This window comes from Vidua macroura, chromosome 5, assembly GCF_024509145.1.
Source record: "Vidua macroura isolate BioBank_ID:100142 chromosome 5, ASM2450914v1, whole genome shotgun sequence".
In the NCBI taxonomy this organism is placed as follows: Eukaryota; Metazoa; Chordata; class Aves; order Passeriformes; family Viduidae; genus Vidua; species Vidua macroura.
Window position 1 is genome coordinate 28,763,619 of NC_071575.1, and position 19,777 is coordinate 28,783,395.

Genomic DNA, 19,777 nt, shown 5'->3' on the forward strand with positions numbered 1-19,777 from the left:
AAAAAACCAAAAAAAAAAAACAAAACAAAACAAAACTTGTTTTGGACAAGAGAACATGTTAAAAATAGAATTCTCCTGAATCTTCTTGATCTAGGTGTGTTACACACTGTAGATTAGATCAGTGAGGTTCTAGAGGTGGGTGACCTGTAGTGCCTAAAAATGAACTTTTTTTATAAAGGAAAATTGAAAATACTTTTATAATACTTGTATTTGTTAGATAAAAACTGCATATTGCTAGAGTTTCCATTTTCTCTATGAGTCATGCTCCACTCTGTGTAATTATCTGCTAGAATGCATACTCTGCATGTGTTTTTAGTTAAAATTTCTTAAAACAAGGTCTTAAAGTCTGCATATTTTCAGCCTAGTCCTTTAATAACTCACATAAAATAGCATGTGTCCATCCTGCATGTGGAATATCTACTGATGTATTTTCAACTATTTAGCTTAGAGATTTTGGTAGCATGTGTCAAGACTAATATTTATTTTCTATTTTGCCATTACCTGTAATAAACTAACACATATAAAGGAAAACTTCAACCTTAATTTTTAAACTCTAAGAAATAAGGTCTGTGTATGCTTAGTAGAGGGCCTATACATGATGTGAGATTGCTTTTTTAGTTATTGCTACTTCTGCCACAAATTATATAAGCTGACCTGGAGAACACTTCTCTGGTTTAAAAAAAACCTTGTATTTTCACAAATTATCACAATAATCATCACATATATCCCAATATACTTCTTGAGGGCACCTGATGAGTAGTACTTTACACTGCCTGCATGATTCCTTCATTTAGTGTCCTAGGGATTCCTCATATGGAAGCATTTGTGATCTTTTCCCTTTGGTGATGTTTGTTACACAATGAGGCTGTTACTGCCAGGGTAACAGCCTGGGCTTTGTTGGGAAATGTGATGTAATGGGCATTCCTAGCAGTTTTTATGCAAACACCTTTTTTTTCCCTAGCTCCCACTGGTGCATATAAACTACTTGGCAAACAATGAAATGCTTAAGTGACGTGTTCTTTTTTTATTCCAATAACTTCTATGTCTGCTAAGGACTAGTCCTTGGTAAATTCTTCTTTGAAAGACCAAAGATTGCTTTCAAACTTCCAAGACCTACAGCTTGGCAGTGATATATGTACACTTTTAGTGAAACTCTTCACTGCAAGTCCTGCAAAGCAGTATCTGTCCTCCAAAGACCTCACCTGGTTTGACTTTTCCAGCACTGGTACAGCACTTCTGCTGGATCCCTGAGGAGAGCATGAGGACAGGGAGAAAATGTGCCTACCATTTGTGCCTGTGGAGAGATTTAGGAAAATACTTGATGGCTGGGTCACTTATCCCTTCTGCTTCCTATAAATGCTCTGTGGCTACAGCTGCGATAAAAGGGAAATTCCGATGTGTCCTTGATGCTGTTCCATTGCTTCTAGTAACACTGGAAAAGTGAAGCCCCTGCAAGCCTTTGATCATTCTTGGGGTACACGAAGAATGCCAGCAGCTGCTCCAGATTATGCTCCCACCACTCCTGTGGCTGTGAGGATGTGCTCACGCTGCACCAGGGCACAGGGGCTTCCCCAGGGACCAGCCTCCCATGGTCATCCTGGTCCATCACTGTCCCTGTGCTACCTTGGGACAGGTGCAGAGCCTCGGGCTGTGGCATCCCCTGGAATGCCACTGCCACAGCCCTTGTGCTGGGTGCTGTCAGGTGCTCCTCTGGGGGAGTGGCTGTACAAATCGCCAGAGCCTGCTCAGCATTTTAACTCCCCATTGGTTTGTGTTGTAGTCACTGGGTGAAGCTGTGGTGGATGCTGTACCAGAAGCAGCAGCCACACAGACAGCAGAGGAAGCAAAATCTCACAACACAGGAGCTAAATTAGCCAGGCTGTTTATACACCACCACTGTGTTTCCCATGGCACAGCAGGAAAGGGGCCGACACTAGCAGTACAACCCCTAAAATGCGCCCTTTTCCCTTTTGGTGTCCACTTCAGGAGCTTGAGTTGCTCCATTACCATCCAGGGAGTGTTACTTATGGGGTGAAAATCCCTGTGGAGGGTGAGGAGCTCCTTTGGAGGATCAGAAACTGCAGGGAAAGGGAAAGAGATGCTCAATTTGAAAAAGTAATCCTCCTAATCCTTTGGAAAGGTAATGGTCTAGTCCTTTACCAGTGTCATTTATACAGGCACTGTCTCATGAGCTTGCTCCCTTTTGGGCACTGTCTTCATGCTCCGGTTTGGTGTTAGAAGCAAACTGAACCAGAAGCCAGCTTTATTTCCTCCCCCTGACACTCTGTTTACTGATTTATCACTTTCTTCTAGCAACAGTGTCTTAGTTTTTGCTCCTCACTGACTGCTCTGGCACGTGACTGACCTGGGAGCTGGTGAGCACTGCCTCTTAGATCCTCAGCCAAAGGTCAGTAGCTGCATGGTGGCTTCTGGATTCTTCAGATACCAACCCTTGTCATGTGGGGAGGTATTAACCTTTGGCCCTGTGTAAGTGTCCTCATAGCTCATCTCAGTTAGTCTGGCCTGCTATTTGATCCTGTCCAGTATAAACCCCTTTCCTTTGCCATCCTACAAATCTAAGCCCTGCCTTGATGACTTCCAGCATGCCATCCACCTGCGGCTGGTGGGAGATACCCTGTGTGAGTAAGCAGTGGCAGAAGGGGCAGCTTGGGAAGAGCTGATTGTGCGTTCACAGCCCCTCCTGCATCCCTAGGGAGCAGTGGTGGTGGCTCCCTCTGTGTAACCTCTTTTCCTCACCCAGAATAGGGATAGCTACTGTGGAAGTATACTGCCTGTATCATGCAACTAAGGTGTTTTGAGAGTCCCTTACTTCGAATCAGGCTCTTGGGACTCATCACCAGATCTTAGCATATTCCAAAAATGTGAGATATCTCTTGCCTCTTTCTAATGCAGAGCTTGGTCCAGGTTCACCTCAGTGCACCACCACAATTCCTGCCAACTCCCATGATTACTTGACATGTAACCTCGCACAGCTCCCTTGGGTCCATCTCAGGGCTGTACAGGCGTTCTTAGTTCAGCTCTGATGAATGATCATTTTACTTCTTTGCACTGGGTAAACAGCTGTCTTCCATGTTACCTGCTTTAGGAGCCTCACTGGCATGTTGTTTCTTTCCTTGCCTCCAGCAACAAGCAGATACAAGTGACTAATTGCAGCAGGGCTGCACCAGCACCTTCTTACAGTTGGAACAGCATGAAAAACACACATCATTTTCATACAGCACACCACATGTGAATTGGCTGCAAGATAAAATAACAAGGAGCAGGCACTTGCAGTCTATTTTCTGTATCTTTTACTATTCAAAAGAATGAAAGCAGTACAGGCTTGGAGATGAGGGTCCCAAAGCGTCCAAGTCCCCTTTGGTCACAGCACTTCCAGCTTCAAGTCCCTATTGGGGAATCTCCCCCTTTGAAGTACATCTCACTTGGGCAGGAGCCAATGTCAGGAGGAGGAAACTATTAGCTGGTAAAGAGAACTCCACAGGTAAAGTGTGACCTCCTGCTGGTTTCTTTGCTTGCAGGTATTTCCTGTGGATGCTTTAAAAGCAGATGGTATTGTGGGTTTTGCTGGTGCCACCTGCTAGTGGGCAATGCTCTGTGTCAAAAGGAACAGGGAATTTAGAAGAGTAGGCTTTAAAACATCACATTGATGTGTTTTAGTCTGCCTGCATGCTTTTTAAATTGTGCCAGAGTGCTTTAAAAGGCCAGATAAGCTCATCTTTGTGTGGGTTAGTCCTTGTCCTAGACAAGGCAGCCCAGGAGGAGGGCAGTGATGGTGGGAGCAGAGCATGTGGATGTGAAGCCCCACTTGAGCACCCATGCTTTATGAGCAGAGGTTCTAGCAGGGCTGGTGGGATTTACAGCTGTGTGCAGCTCTTCATTCCACATTTTGTACCAAGGTGCTGCATGCAGACCAAAGGGCACATTTTACCTCTCTGCTTTGCAGACAGAATTTTTTTTTCCCATCTCCTGCCTTTCTTTTCCCAAATTGTCACTGAATTTTTGATGTTCGTATGTACTTTGGCAGATTGAGAAATCTCCTGATGTGTTGTGAGATGTGCTTATCATATTCTGCCAAGCTCTACCAGCCTATCACTTCCATATCACCTTCCCTGCCACCTTGCTTTTGAAACTTCATTGTAAAGTCTACTCAAGCCTGTGCCCAAATATCTACATTTTATAAAAGCCTCATCCTTCTGCCCTGCCACTTTTCCATGCCTTTTGTCATCTTGTGCAATAAGGCAACATGATGTTAACGTCCTCTCTCCAAGGCATTGTGTAGCATCTCTGCAAATCAAATGGTGGTGATCCAGTTTGGGATTAGGAAATAGAAAGAAGTGAACAATTCCTTGTTTGCACAAGACTGGAAGAACTGTTGGGGCAGAGCTGGGGCTAGAACCCAGAATAAATCATGGGACTGCCTGTCATAACAAGAAAGGGAGCTTGCAGCAGCTTCTTTTTGTGAGATGATTTGTTAAATCTCCTGTAACTGGTTTAGTAAACACCAATAGATGGGAAACAAAACAGAATGTTCTCTTCTAGCTTTCGTAGGCTGCGTTGTATCTCTCACAGCCATATGGGATTAATGGTGGCTGTAGGGTAGGATTGTATCATAAAACTTTTATTAAATGTTTTAAAGCCAGTTAAAGAGACACTGCCAATTTGAGCTTTCTAAGATTTTACAAAGTAATTTTTTTCCATTGTAGTCAAAGTGCATTTGAAGTGCTAGATCCTGAAATTTTTAACCATTTAAGAAGTAAATTGCTATATATTCTCTGCTGATGCTGAGCCAATACTGTGACAGAAATTCAACTATTTATGCACAGTACTGCTGTGGGCAGGCGAGGAATAAAAGCAGAAATTAATTTTTCCTATTTTCCTTCATTTACAGGAGTATTTTAAATCTTAATTGAAGCCTCATTAAGTGACATTTTGGACAGGAAAGTTTGAGTTGTCCTACCAATTTGATGATGTGTCTTTCAGATAAGCCTTTCTTAAAACCTTCAAGTTTCCAAACAGAGAAGTGAGACCTTTTCTGAGTGTTATACTGATTATTAGAAAATCCATATGTCTGAATTCTTGAATTTCATTAAAAACCAAGCTTCCATTTCAGGTATATAGTTCCTCTTATCGTAAGATGTAAAATGTCCTTTTTTTTCCCATGGAAAGCCTTCAGCCTACATTTCAAGGAACAAGCAGCCCATGACAGGAAAAGGATCTGCAGGGCTCAGTGACTGGCGCAGAAAGGAGATGGGTGGATTAGATGCAGTCACAGTTTGCTTTCGTAGGTAGCTTGTACTTGCATTCACGTGAGAAATATCAATCTTTTGATGGAACTCAGGGTGCACCTGGGTTTCTGGGCTGCAAGCTCACACTGCTGGGTCATGTCCAGCCTTTCACCCTCCAGTACCCTGAAGTCCTCCTCAGGGCTGCTCCCTATCCCTTCATCCACTAGCCTTTGTACATACCAGGGGTAATCCCTTTTCAGTTGTTACTATGATTAAAACTCCAGGATCCTTGATCTTTAGATGAGCCAGTCAGGGCGCATCTTGGCCTCTTGTAGCATCCTCTGAGAGAAAAAAGCATCTTTTTGTTACCTTTGTGCCTTGGATGTGCTCTACCTCTGTCTGTGAGAGGGTAGCAGAGGCTGGGGCAGCAATACCTTCCCCCCTGCTCAGTCCATTTGCAGGGTGCTCTTGGTGCACACCCTCAACTCTGCGTGTTGCAGAAAGTTGACACGTCCCTGCAGCGTGCCTGGTGATTTCCTGTACACTTGCAGGGCTTTGGGGAGCCCGTCAAGGCTGGAGGTGAGTGGGGCTTGGCACAATGTCACCTTCCTGGTCTCACAGCTCATTGCTCACCCGCAGCTGGGACCTGACAGGCTTTTTTTGTCTCTGTTTTGTATAAAGCTTCATCACTGTAGCACTTCATCTGATGTGACTAACACGCATGGTTTTTCTCTGCTCTCTCCCCTGAGGAAGGTGGGGGGAGAATTCGTGTGGGCAGTGCAGTATTTCTGCTTCGGTCTGGTTATTTTAGAAACAAACTTAAAAACATATGTTCATTTCAGTTCGTTTATGTGACAGAGACAAGGTCGAAGAGATATGCCTGGAAAGTGTAGCTGAAACCTCTCTAAGAGCTGGGCTGTGTTCAGGGATCATGTTACAGAGTTTATTGCAGGCTGGTATTTAAATTCACTATAGCCTGCCCCATCATTGTGTTTTAAAGGTCTCTTTCTTTTACAAATGTCTTCATTTTGTCTCCTTCTCTTATTTGTATTTTTTCCATTTATTGTTCTTTTCAGGACAATTTCATTTTTTTAAATATTCTCTGGTCTGCAGAAATCATAATCTGTACTATAAAAACGCATTTGTATAAATCTTGATAGCCCAAATTTTCTCCTCACCTAGATCCTCATTGTGTTGCATGTTGTGTCCTTGCTTCATAATTTCTACCTAAATTTCCAGTACTGGTAAGACAGACTGTACCCTTGAAATACTTGCTTGTTAATAAGGCAACAATTGGGATTGGCAGGACACGGTGATGGAAGATTTTCTCATGAAAATGTGAGGATGGGCAAGTCTGTTTTTCATTTTTCATCAAAGCAAAAGCAGAGTTTTGTACATGATGGTGGGAAGAAACCCGAGGAGGGGAGATTTCAGGAGATGAAAGCCTGTCTGCTGGGGAGGGATGTGAGGGGGCAACTGACTTCAAGCCTCAGCTCAGCTGGACCTGGATGTAGACCTGAAGCCCCTGCCTCTGTGAGATTGTTGGCTGGGGCTTCTCCCCTCCTGGCCAATGTTTAAAGATGTAGAAAGTGAGAAGAAAAATGAAAAAACAAATGGTGATTAACTTAATCATGGGAGGAGAGCACCAGAGTGTGATGTAGGAGACAGAAGTTCAAGCCTTTGCTGAAACTGTCACAAAAAGTAATTAAACTTTCTCTGTCATGTTCTCCTCCAGTGCTGTAATCCCTGTGACTGCCAGAGCTCATCCTGCTGCTCACCAACCACACTTTTCTTGGGGCTGGGAACTTGCAGCCACTCAAGTCCTTCTTCTGGGAAAAAGATCCCATAAAGTGCTTCCCAACACTAGAAGAATGCAAACGGGATTTGAAGAAGATGGTTCTCATTTGATTATACTTCTAAGCAACATCTTCTGGTCTTTTGCACAAGTATAGTTCAAAGTTTGTATTAAAAGCGGGGGGGGGGGGGGGTGGGGGAAGGCAAATTGGGATTTTTGGAGGGGTTTTGGTAAAGTCTTGCATTTTGTTACTGTAGTGATACCATGGAAACCTGATTTGTGAGTCCAGGGAGAATCTAAGTTGTGAAGGAAAAAGCTGAGATTTTTGGTACGAGCACATAGTTTTGGGCACTCCTTTTGACTTTTCCTCCAAGTGATATTGGTGGGGATGTGGTTAATTTTAGTGGGAACAGGATCAATGTATAAACCATGATAAGCTTTCACTAAATGAAAACTGGAACGTGTCTACTGAACTGCTTTTGAAATGTCTGGATGCAAGTAAAAGGGATCAGAGGCCTGTTTGTAGCTCAGAGAATGTATTTGTCTCTGGACTAATAAATTTTCCCAAATTTTCTTTAAAAAGTTAGTTAAATGAAAGGTCAGTCCCATTTGTAAACAAAGCTGTCTGAATTTATTGTTAAGCAAAAGCATCAGGGGCTTTTACAGTATTTTCCTCCGTGGCTGAGTGCCAGCACAGTTGCTTTTTAGAGAGCTTAGTGCATCTGATTCCTTTTTATTAGAAAATAAACAGAAAATACATGCCAATCAGTAGCTTCAAAAGGTCTTTGCTGCAATATCAGTGTAAGAGCTGTGCAAGAGCCTCCTGGTGAAATGGGAAAGCAGACAAATTGTTTTCAGGCACTGTGGTAGAAAATTGAAGCTCTGGCCAGCTTAGTGAAAAGTTTATGGACCTTCTAGGGAGCCTCCGCTACATTTGCCCAGCCTACACTGATTTTCTTTTTCATTGTTTCTTTGGAACCAGGTGAAAATCAGTAATTTGAGCATTCAGACCAAACAGAAAAGAAGCGAGAAGGACACCGAGGATGTGAAATCTTGTACAGACACCTGTAAAAACCAAAGCAGCTGTTTGCTGTCTTGCACTGGCCAGAGTGCTGTGCAGAGCAGGAGGAGTGATTGCCTCACAAACTTTTGGGTACGGACATCCTACTCACTCTCTCCCTACCCTGTGGCTGATGTTGACAGTGCTGCCTATTTCTGTTCACATTATCTGCCCAAACTAGAGGTCTGTGAGGAGTGTGGGCAGCTGCATGAGCTCAGCAGCTGCAGAAGTGGGATTGCCTCTCCAGCTATCCCTAATTGTTTGCCATGGCAGTGCCAAGTTCAGCATGGGCTAAGATTCTGCTTTTTGGGCAGAGCCTATAGCAGTGGTCGCATCATTTAAGTGTAGTGTCTGAAGTGCTTCATATCCCATGCCTGTGCCTCCTTCACTTTTTATATAATGTGGCTTGTGCATGGTGTCGTTTTACTAGAACAACACTTCTTGGGCACTGCTGTAACCAGAGATACCCTGACCTTACTGTCACATGCTGGCTATTTCTTGTGCCAAAACAAAAAGGTGAGAAAATAGAAACTAAAGGGATAGAGCAATTGCCATGCATGTATTTGCATTTCTCTCTCCTGAGTCTGTAAATAATCTAGTTGGTGGCAGTGTTTCTATTTGGGGTTTCTGCCTCATTTCTGTTTGGCAAATGGCTTGGGAGGTTTTATTTGCTTTTTCAAGGGAGAGAGAAAAAAGATAAGGGGGGTTTGACTGAGGCTGTTGTGAGGTCAGTGAAGCTGCAGCACACCAGCTGGGAGCATGGCTCACTCTCCACGTGTGCTTAGAGAGGCAGCCAGGCTCCCAGGCAGGACAGACAGCTAGCTGGGAAGAAAAGGACAGCCGAAAAGGTTATGTGGTCACATGGCTAGGTTTTCCTTGGGCTGGCCTTCAACCACTGTCCCCATCACCATTACTAGGCAAGGCAGTCTCTCGAAGCTTGTGTAAAAAAAGAGCTACACCCTTTTAATTGAAGCTGTGTGTTTAAGCAGGTTTCTAGTAAACTAGTGCATGTGCCTGGACTCTTATTTCAGCATGAAGTGGGTTTTTTTTGTTTGTTTGGTTTGGTTTGGTTTTGCTTTGTTTTTTTTTTAACTTTTGTGTTATTTTAGCTTAAGAAAAGCAATTAAGAGCAGACTGCAATTAATATACCATTTTCATACTTCCTCCAAAAAAATCCATGATATAGTGTTTAAACTTGTAGAAAATTATGGTAGACAAAGCTTGATAAACTTTGGTTCCTTTCCAGAAAGGTGAAGAGGAAAAGATTTTTCCTGGACCTAGTTTTCAAAGTGAATTCCAGGCAGTCTCTGCTGTGCTTCACTGAACCCAGGCTCCTTCCTATTATATCAGTTTGTGGTGCCTTATAGCAGCTCCCAAGACTTTAGCCTGTAACCTCTTAAAGAACAAATGCATGCTTCTCTGTAAAGAACTCAAGGATGGGAGCATGAAAATTTCTGTTATTTGAAATTTCATTTCAGTGTTCAAATTTTAGAAATGTATTTCTATTAAGTAATTGTTTGTTGACACTGAATGAAAATCACAGGAACGTGAGATTGTTGTATGAGAGAGTGACTTCTTGTATGTCCTACCAGAAGAGGAGACCTCATAATAGCCCAAAAGCTCTTCTGGAATCCCCGACTGAAGGGACACAGCTTTTGTGATGGCCACCTCTTGGTTCTAAGGGAGCTAATTTCTCTGAAAGGCAGAGCCCTTTTCTTGCCCACTCTGCCTCTGAACTAAGAAGCATGAAACCTAAGGGATGCTGCATGACTTCCTGAGTTTTCTGTTATGCATGGATGGTTGAGCATTGTTCACTCCCAGCATTCAGGTAAGAGGGAAGACTTTGCATGTGACGTGTCCCCTCTGAATTGTCCCACAGCTGCCTGTCCCACCGGACCACCTCGACGGCTGAATGAACAGCAGCTGTTCATTAACAGGGAACAGAGATCCGGTGCTGGCCATAGGAAGTAAAAGCCCTAGAGCACACTGCAGTAGCCTTGTTCTCCCTTTACAAAGCTGCTCTCTGTTAAACTGCAGTATCAACCCTCACTGGCGTACAAATGCCCTTCGTTAGGGTTTGCACGCTGTGTTATATGAGTCTGCAGTTAAAAAGCAAACGAACAAAACCTGCTTGTGGCAACTTACTCTAATGGCACTGGAAGTCAGTTTAATCAGTGAAAAAAAAAAAAAATTACTGAGGTGATTATGCTGAACTGTAGTGTTGGAAGGAGCAGGACAGCCAGGCGCTGAGGTGGTGACTTCACTGGGGACTGTGGAGGAGGTGGACTATTTGCAAAATCACAGCATGACATGGCTCTCCCAGAATGCAGCCTGCTCCTAAGACACACGTCCGAATATGTTTAATAAGGTGTTAGAACAGAACCTGAAATGTTCGTTCACATTCCCCTGTTGTGGATCATTTCAGTGACCATCTGGTGCCCCTCTTATTTTTTTTTTAAAGACTCTCTTGCATCCTGCACATTACTTTCTGTTTACCCTTTGGGGCCCTGCTTGGCAGAGTGCCATGGAATGTGCTTGGTGTCCTGTCCTTTCCTAATGCAGCAAAACAGCGAAGACGGTGCGTAACGATAAGCTGTCATGTTCTTCTCCCACCTCACCAGGAGAGCCTCATCTTAGCAGCTGCAAGAGCAGCCTTTACTTGGAAGGTGGGAGAAGGATATGAGAGTTTGTATAAACAGTGCTTTTATTCCCAGGGAGATTTTTAACACTTGTTTTGGTGGCTTGCTCAGATTTGCATACTTGAGTAGAGACAGCAGCCTGGTATTCAAGTGGTAGGAGAGAGATCTGCTCAAAGAAAAAAAGAATTCCTTTCATGGGTCCAAGAGTTAGTCTCTAACACCACAGTCTGAAAGACTTCCCAGCTGACCCAGCGTTTTCTGTGTGTTAGTGCTACAATTGCAAACCTACCTGGGGTTTGTAATGTGCAAATTCAGTTAATTTTCTTAGCTGGAAGACAAGCAGTAACTCTACCCTTTCTAAACTGACCAGCGTGGGAGTCTGTATTTTAACCTTAAGAAGAGCTAGCAGCCTTGAGGAACACCACTAGGAAGTGGAACTCAAGCAATTACACTGAACAAACAATGAATTGCATAAATTTCTAGTGTGTCTGTTTGCGTGGACACCATTGAGAGAGGGAAAGGAAGAGGAAGGATGGACCTGACACCAACCATACACAGTTTAAAAGGGAATGCAGAGGAGACTGTGGTTACAGACTGATTTAGGAGTTCATTGAGTACATTGAAGGAACCTGGTGTAAGTGGCTGTGGGTTGATATTTCTCACATGGCAGCAGCCCAGCTGTGCTGTGCTGTGGACACATTAAGCCAGCAAAGATGCATCACCTCCAGAGATTCAGGCTGAGACAGCTGAGCCCATTTACACCAGCACCACTGCATCTCTGACCCAGCTTCTGCCAGGAGAGGTATTTTGTTGAGGGGATGGGGCTGGGATGATTCCCAGGCCCTGGGCAGGCCTTGCTGTGCTGGCACAACACCGCTCTCTGAATCCTCTGACAAGCTAAAACAGCTGAATTTTTTTACATTTAGTTTGTTTAAGCGGCCTTTTGCAGTGGTGTGAATGCACTGAACATTTTAGTTGTCCTTCTCTGGATATCTTTTGCTTTGTCATGTTGATGATGTTCTTACTCAATTTATTTAGCCAACACATTTTGGCTAACACTATGTTGAACTCTGTTCCAGGAGGCCTCTTTGGTTCAGGTGCCTCCACAGCTTCTCTAGGAAGCTAGTTAGGATTTTTCTGGTCAACAAGAGTGCATTTGCATTTGTTCACTATTGCTCCTCTTCCGTTATCTCTGTTTGTATTACATTACAACTCAGGGTGTTCCTGCACTCATCCCATGTTGGTAGGGTGCCCAAAAGCTGACAATTCTGTAAGCTTGTAGTCTGCGTGTGGTACAAAAAGTACCAGAGAGAGTTGCTAAGGATTTTTATAAAGATCTCAATGTTGTATTTCATTCTCTTAAATGAAATTCCTGCTGTAGATCCTCCTACACGCTGAAGTAAGGAATCTGTGTGAAAGTGTCTTCACTCCATGTGTGTTTATTGTCAAAGTCCTTCAGGCTTTGTTTGACTATTTTGATGTGTCCAGTTTCTTATCTGATGTTTTCTGGTTACCTTTCCAATTCAGGAGCAAAGTCCAAAGCAAGATTGGCATAGGCTCATGGAGGGTGGAGTTGGTAGAGAAACAGTTTAGCTCTGCCCCCTTTTTGATTGGAAAGTTGTCCTTGTAAAATAACCCCAGCTGGGGTCTGAAAGAGAGAGAGTTTATGCATCTTCCTTAAGTGCTATTGGCACAGTACCCAGAGGAATATATCTCATTTTAAATTCGAGGAGCATGACTGTTCCCTCTGTGACACTTAGGTATCACAGACTGGTGATGGGGCTGGGGCACATGTTCAGAAGGAGAATCAACTGCAGGCAAATGTCTCTCATGACTGTTTTCATGACCTGTCCTCAAGGATGTCCAAGGTTCAAGGTCCCACACCACACCCAGGTGCTCTGCTCCATCATCCCTACTGCTGGAAAACAGGCCTTCTTCTAAACCTCTCTTCCCACGGTTTAAATATATTACTTTTTGCTCTAACCCCCAAACACTCCATTGTGTATACTTTATATAATCTCGAATGTAGAATGTTTGAATTCCTGAGAGAACACGGAAGAAAACCAACTTATGCCTCAGAAGGTGACTCAGAGGCCTTTCTGGCCAAAGACAAAAAACTCTGCTCTTACCATCCCAGGACAGATTAGAAGCACCTAAGAGTGTCCTGACTGATACTATTTAATAGGTGGCAAGGCTTGGGCACTATGTGAGAATGGAAGGAATTTGAGAAGGTTTATTACAAACAAATTGTGCTTTCTTAGTAGGTGCTTATGATCTGCCATAAATCCAGGGCAGGAGCAGCAGTGATTGTGCAGCCTCACTCAGGTCAGGGTGAACAATTATGGGTATCTGACCAGAGTCAACCATGGAATACCTGAGCACAGCAAGACAGCAGGAGATCGTGTGATAATTATTAATGGAACACTTGTAACTGTGTCCAGGCAATTTACATGATGAGTAATGTAAACATGGAGGTTATTGAATGGGGAATGAAAACTATCAGACAGCAGGTTAGTGGTTGTTGCTTTAACCGGGGACCAGAAAGAAAATCCTCTCTGAGGTCATTAACTGTAATCACCTGACACTCTGCTAGAGCTGAACTTACCTCAGCTCTCAACTGTCCTTCTAGCTCAGCTTGAAATGCCTGAAGTGATGGTGGTGATTTTGTTCTGTGAGCTATGGCATGAGCTGCAAGTGAGTGTCAGTCTCAGAAGATGACTCCATTTCTCAGAGAAGTTTCCTTGAGAACCTTTTCTGGTAGCTAATCAATGCACTTCAAGCTGATTTTTCCATTTTTCACCAAAGCTGCGGAAAAATCTGTGGTTTTGAACAGTGTTCCACAGCTATTGCTTTGATTTTTGAAAATTCATTAAGAACAACAATGACAACAATGACAACAACAAAAAAATCATTCTAGTGAGCTGAATAAAGCTGAACTGGCAAATCCCAGATACCCAGAAGAAACAGTGTCCTGTTTGTAAGGAAAGAGTGTGGTTAATGTGGTCAGACAGCTGGGCTACAGGCCAGGCCATGCCTCCTAAACATATTTTATCTAACCTCATGTCACAGGCAGGATGTGGGGAATGTAATATTTTCTCTTCTGAAAGGTAAGGGCCATTCACAGAGAGCATACACAGACATTGCTCCCTTGACAGGTGCTTTGCCTTATACCCATTGAACCTCTACTTCTTCATTAGGGTATCAGAAGAAATTTCTAGACCTGCTGGGATCAGGATTGAGGCAGATCCACCTTGGTGGCTTTCCTCAGGCAGTCAAAAAGGCAAAGACAGGCTGCAACCAGGCCTGAATGGACCCATTCTCCTCAGCCAGCTGTGAACACTTAAGGTATGTCTCACCTAAGAATGGGGTGTGATTGTAGCACATAAATAATGGGTACAGCTAATGTGGTCCAGAAACTATAAGACTGTAGAGTTTCTGGAGAGTCCTTGCTCCTTCTCTGGCTGCTGGTGTTGCATAGGGTGGCTGCAAGAAGCCATCAGGGCTACAGGAGCACCTCTGCTTGGTTGGCTGAAGCTAAGGGGATGTCTAGTGGTGGTATTTTAGGACCCAGATTTCCCTTTAACTAGAGGCACCTAATTTTTCCTCTAAGGAAGCTGATGCAGCTTCCTTGAAAGTGATGGGCAGAGTCAGAAATGAGATTAATGATGTCTTGTGTCATTTTTCCCTTCTGAAAGAAACAGCTAAATTTAATTACTGGATACAGGCAAAGCTCATCTCAGCCTCTGTACAGCAAACCCTGTGATGGTAGTGGGGCTTCAATGGACAAAACTGGCGTGAAACTGATGCAGTCTTCCTGACAGGCCTGATGGGTTTCATTCTGCCTCTCTCTCTGCAAGTGGAGACCCCAGAAAATAACCACAAGGAATTTAAGCCTTGTTGTTTGACTGTTTTTTTATGTGAATACCAAGAATATGTGAAGCATTCATGGCTTAGACAATGCAGTGAGACCCTGCTGTGTGACACAGACATGCAGAAGTCAGCTGCTGGTTTCTCAATGCAGTGCATTGATTTTTGCAGTAACATATCACCACCCCTCGGACAATAATTGGGGCCTTGGTGTCAGGTAAAACTAAAAGAGACAAAACTGTATTGCCTTTATCTAGAGTCTCATGTGCTGCTGTGACTAAGGAGAATGTATATAACTATAGGTAGCAGTGTGAGACAACCCAGTAAATAAATACTGAAGGGAGATTAAAGGAGGATCATCAATATCATCCTATTTTCTTTTAGAATTTACAAAGATTTGCCTTGGTAAAAATTATACAGTTGGTGGTAAGCTTGTTCTGAGGGAATGTACTCACACAAAGACAACTCTCTGGCAAAATTATCTTTGAGGCTGTGCCAATAGCAGGTAGAGAAACTCAGGTGCAGTTCCCAAAGGGCTGCTTCTCCCTGATGAAGATCATTGCAACAGGCAGACATGGTAATGCATTGCTAAACTGCCTCCTTTTATTTTCCTTGGTCTAGGAAATGCATCATTTTCTCAATAAAAAGGAACTAATTACTTGTTTTTCAGGGTATTTAACCAAATGCATTGTATACATGCCCCCCTGGAATGTGCTCTGGAATTGCTGTTGCTGCAATCACAGCAGGGAAGGATTTTGCTGCTCATGTTATCAAGTTTTTCTTGTTGCACATTATTAGACAGAGCTGTTTCTTGTTCTTGGATGTTTTTTTTTAATGCACTGGGAAACTTCTACTATAGCACCTTTGCCAGTTTTCTTTTTGGAAACCTAGATTAATTTATTTGAATGTTTCTTTGCTATTTCTCAAGAATTCTTCACCTTTTTTGTTTCTTTCTCTCCTGTCATAAAGTCTTTTTCACCTCCTCAAACCATTTACCAGCAGACTAAGAAGCTCTTGCCCTTAACCATGTAATTGATTTGGACCAGACTTTTCTCTGCCTGTCTTGTGTGTTCAAGTCATAATCTTGGTTTCAGAGCAGCTCTCAATGATGAAATAGTTCTGGTGCTGAGCAGGGAGCTCAGGCATAGCTCAGACACCTACCCTTTCTTCAGACAAGCTTTCATGCTCCTGCACTTGAAGATGGATAAAATTCCCCATGTGAAGTACTGAAGTGGTTTCCTTTTCCACAGATTCACAATGAAATGTGGTTGGGTTTGTTTTAGTTTGTTTTTTAAAGTTCCTTTCTTCTCACCTCCCAGATGTTTCCAATTGATTATCTTTTCATGTCTTTAAATTTAACTAGTTCCTCTTTAATTCTTTACATATTCTTCCTTATTTAACATTTTTGTGAAGATGTGTACTACATGTACTGAAATCCAAGAGGGGCAGTTCTGTGGATGGAGGTAGTATTTTTCCCCAGTGAGATTCTCCCTGTCCCTGCTATACAGGTGTAAGTAGTTTAATTGCCTTTTTTGTTTGGTTGCTTGGTTGGAGTTTTTTGTTTTGTTTCGTTTTTGGAAGGAGGCAGGGGGATCAGGTAAGGTAGTTGTAAATTCACAAGATTTAATTTTACTTTTTGCTGTTCTGTGACTTTTCCAAGGCTTGTGATGTACTGAAGGGCTGTGTGATGGGGAAAAGTACCACAAGCCTTTTTATTCACATCAGCATGTTCTACAAGGGCTGTCTTTCCATTGTGACATCCCCTCTTCTGGCCTTGCCTCACTCATCTACACCACCTGTCACTACCCTGGGCAGTGCTGCAAACTGCAAATCCCTGGAGGAGAGGGAATCCCTCTTACTTGGAAGAAGGCTTCTATTTTCTGGTCTTGGAGTGAGTTTGGAAGTCTCTTGTTGCTTTTATGAAGGACTTTGTCATTTGCTGGTTTGTGACACATCAGTCTGGATTTTCCAGCTCTTTCACAGTGCATCACTGCTTTCCCTGACGGACAGATTAGATTTAAATTTGCACTTGCAGTGTCTGAGCGAGTGAGGGTGGTACTTGTATGCACGGTGGAAATCTTTTCTCCTTTCTTGTGACACGTCTGCACAGAAGGTGTGCTTCACGTGGGCGTGCTCATGTGCAGGCAGCATGTGTCATGACTGTGTCTGCAGGTGATGCTCCTCGGGACATCTGTCCCTGGGCTGCGCTCCCTGTGCTGCTGCATTCCTGGCTGCCGCTGCTGCCCATCCCTTCTCCAGTGGAGCAACAGTGCCAACTGCTGGCTGCTGTGCCTGGCCTGCCATCCCCTAAGCTTCATTCTGAGGCCAGTGCCGCCTAAAACACATCAGCGTCCCCTCTGCTGACCGTCTGGCTACTTAGCAATAATATCTCAGTTTGTTAGTCCTTTTTTCCATACCAAAATAATATTCTGTTGAGCTCAGGTAAGCCTCAGGTTACCTTTGCTGGAGACATATCTAGTTGTTTAATGTTGGTTTGAAGCTGCATGTCTCTCCTGATCTCCCAGGGCTGGCTGCTCAAAGAGGGGAGGAGGTTTCTGCTCAGGGTGCCATGAAGTGCTGCCTGAAAGTTCTTTAATCATTCAGTTGTGGCAGCAATTTGTCAGCTATGTATTTGGGACACTCTTATTGTTATAGCCACAGTGAACTCTAGGGAAAAAAAGATGGTGATTTTTGTATTTCTGCACAGAGTACACACAGCATTTTCACTCAGTAAAGGAAAAAAAAATAAAAGAAAACAAAGAAAATGGGAGGGTAAGAAAGAGGAGATAATCTACAGCTGTACATATAAGCATGGTTTTATTCGAATTTCAGTGAAATGTTTTAATAGAAAAAATAGTTTGTGTTTGTGGTTTTGTTTTTGTTTTCCCAAGATGAATAGCAAATGGAAAAGACAAGTTTGTTTCTTTAAATGTTTCCTGTGAGAAGGAAGTTACAATGTTTGCAGGAGGTGACAGTAGAGAGGACACATATATGGGGAGCAGGAAACTGGGGAAGAAAAAAGTATAAAAGGAAACAATTAAAAGAGCTTTTAAGAAGGAGAAAGACAGTGAACGGGTAAAGCAATAAACCTGGCAGAGATGATCAGGGGAATTTTGCAGAAGAAAAAAAAAAAAAAAAGGGGGAGGGATAGGAGGCAGCCAAGCAAACTAAAAGTGAGTTTGATGAGTCAGGGTTTCTGTGGGTTTCTTGCATCTCCCAGAAGGCCATTTTTTTACTTCCTCTCGGCCACAAATGTTCTTCATTTTTTTTGGAACTGAACACGAAAGGAAAACTAATAAATCAGCTATTCTTAAACATAAATGACAAGTCCAGGCTGAGGCACAGGTGGACCACAACCACAGGAGGTCTCTTAAATCAAAGTTGCAGAACTTTGGATAGCCAGCAGGTTTAGTACTGCTTCCAGCCCTCTGTTACTCTTTCAGTCATGTAGTGTTAGGGTTTGGATAGGGAAATCTAAAACAGGCAAAAAGAATAAATAAATAAATAAATAAACGCATTTTGATGCTGCCTTGATAGACAGGATCATCAAAACTCCTCCTGCACAACTGAAATCTCAATGAAGAATTTCTTCTTATCTAATCTAAACCCACATCTTTCAGTATGTACTGGTCTGTTCCAATGACAATGTTTTGACTTTTTATTACTGATGTAAATACTTAAGCTGCATGTAATGACATCATTTAACTATTTTATTTAATTAAACAAAATAATTTTTTTTCCAGGAGATGTGGTTGCAATTTTCAAGAGTCTTGTTCTAACCATGCACTGATTTGTTTTACTTTCACACAGGCAGGTGTGAAACTGTAAACTCTGAAGCAGTTTATTTCTCTGAATAAAGGGAGCAGGCTCCATGCTTTCTTATCAACAGCAGGCCTTTGCCACTGAGCTAACCAGCCTCTTACTGAAAATATATTGTTATATGTATAATATATTATCATGTTATTAGGGAAAAGTAATGGGACCAGGGCTGAAAAAGCTGATGGAGAGAGGAGGATGCAAAGGAGCGTAGTTCTGCACTCAGAGGTAGGATATGAGGCTGGGGAAGGCAGAGGGCTGTCACTCCCTGTACCAGCCATGGGTTTTCCCTACGGTGGGATACCGTGGGGACACGTGAGGTGGCTGTCTGCTGTCCCCGCAGGCCCAGCAGGGGCAGTGGTGCTGGGAGCTACGATGCCGCTAGATGTCCCTTGTCATCCGAGTGAGGTAGGCAGCTCGTCCCCATCTCTTCACTTCGGGCATGTGCGATGTAGTGTTATAAAGAAGCCTGCTCTTTAAGTATTAAATATGGAGAAAAGTTGAGTCTGTATTTTAAAAATAACTCCTGTATCAGCCTGTCATGGATAGCAAGGAGAAAGTTATGTCCTCAGCCACTTTTATTTTTATTGGAAGATAGGGAGGATTTTGTTTTGAAGAGGTATTTAGGGGGCAGTTCAATATTTCCTGGGGGAGAAGTCATGGTTTGGTGACCTAACACTGCGGTTTCCCACTGTAGTGGAAAAGCTAACTTTCCCTGCTGACACAGGCCTGTCTGGTGCAAGGTGGGGGCCTGGCAGCCTGCATCAGCTGGATTGGTGGGTGGGAAAAGACCTGTGGGATTTCCTTGTGTCTTCTTAGTGACTGCCATTTTAGGCATGCTGATGTGGCAGAAGGCAGGTAAAAGAGGTCACTTCTGTGAAGAACTCAGCCCCTCCACCTCAGTGGTGCAGCCATACACCCAAAGGCTCTGTGTGCCCCTGCAGAGGGGGAAAAGGCTGGTGGAAAAGGAAGCAGCTGCTGAGAGAGGTGGACTGATGTAATCATGTAGAGTGAAGGGCAAGAGTGTCTAAAGGGGTCACAGGGAAAGCTCCCAAAGCTCCTTACACCTGGCCCCTCAAAAACCATCTCACACTTCCCAGCCCCTGTGTCACTCAGCACATGCAGAGCCACATGGAACTCACGCTGCCCAGACATGTGGCTTATGTTTGTCCCTCCAACCAGCTGTGCTGGTTCTGCCTTGCCAGTGGTGCTCGTGCCTCTCCACACCAGTTTGGCAGCTGGGTTTGAAGAGTGGCCTCCAACAACAGGAGAGTGCTGATCTCTTAGCAGTCCTTCAAGAGTTAATTCCTCCCTGTGCCCTAGGCATGTGGCCATGTTTTCACCACGGTGGAAG

The 19,777-nt window shown here is 43.5% G+C and overlaps 1 long non-coding RNA gene across 2 annotated transcripts in view; it reads left to right on the top strand.

The window, feature by feature from the left end:
• LOC128807714 (uncharacterized) overlaps positions 1-19,777 on the top strand; it is a 55,516-nt gene that overhangs the window by 3,303 nt on the left and 32,436 nt on the right. Inside the window, exons 3-5 of one of the 2 annotated variants that reach the window (XR_008437254.1) lie at positions 6,982-7,192; positions 13,938-14,085; positions 14,442-14,591. This is a non-coding gene — a long non-coding RNA (uncharacterized LOC128807714). Of the gene's footprint in view, positions 1-6,981; positions 7,193-13,937; positions 14,086-14,441; positions 14,592-19,777 lie in introns of those variants that run through there. The other variant, XR_008437255.1, reaches the window with a different exon arrangement.